The sequence below is a fragment of the Penaeus monodon genome, chromosome 24, assembly GCF_015228065.2.
Source record: "Penaeus monodon isolate SGIC_2016 chromosome 24, NSTDA_Pmon_1, whole genome shotgun sequence".
NCBI lineage: Eukaryota > Metazoa > Arthropoda > Malacostraca > Decapoda > Penaeidae > Penaeus > Penaeus monodon.
The window spans coordinates 35,445,213-35,445,440 of record NC_051409.1 but is presented as its reverse complement, the minus strand read 5'-3'; positions in this window follow the sequence as shown (position 1 = coordinate 35,445,440).

The window sequence follows — 228 nt, the reverse complement described above, 5'->3', positions numbered from 1 at the left end:
TCATTCTGCAAGACCATTTTCAATAGACCTCGAACAGAACAAAAATCAAGCCTAGACAATAAGTATAGGCCTACCTACTAAAAAAAAAAAATTCTAGAAATCCCTTGATCTTCAAAAGCGTTCAAACAGTTTTCTTCTTTTCTCTCTCTTTTTTTATCTACACTTAGCACAATAAGCTATAGGCCTACCTACTAAAAAGCTGAAATCCCTCTCTTCAAAAGCCAAGAA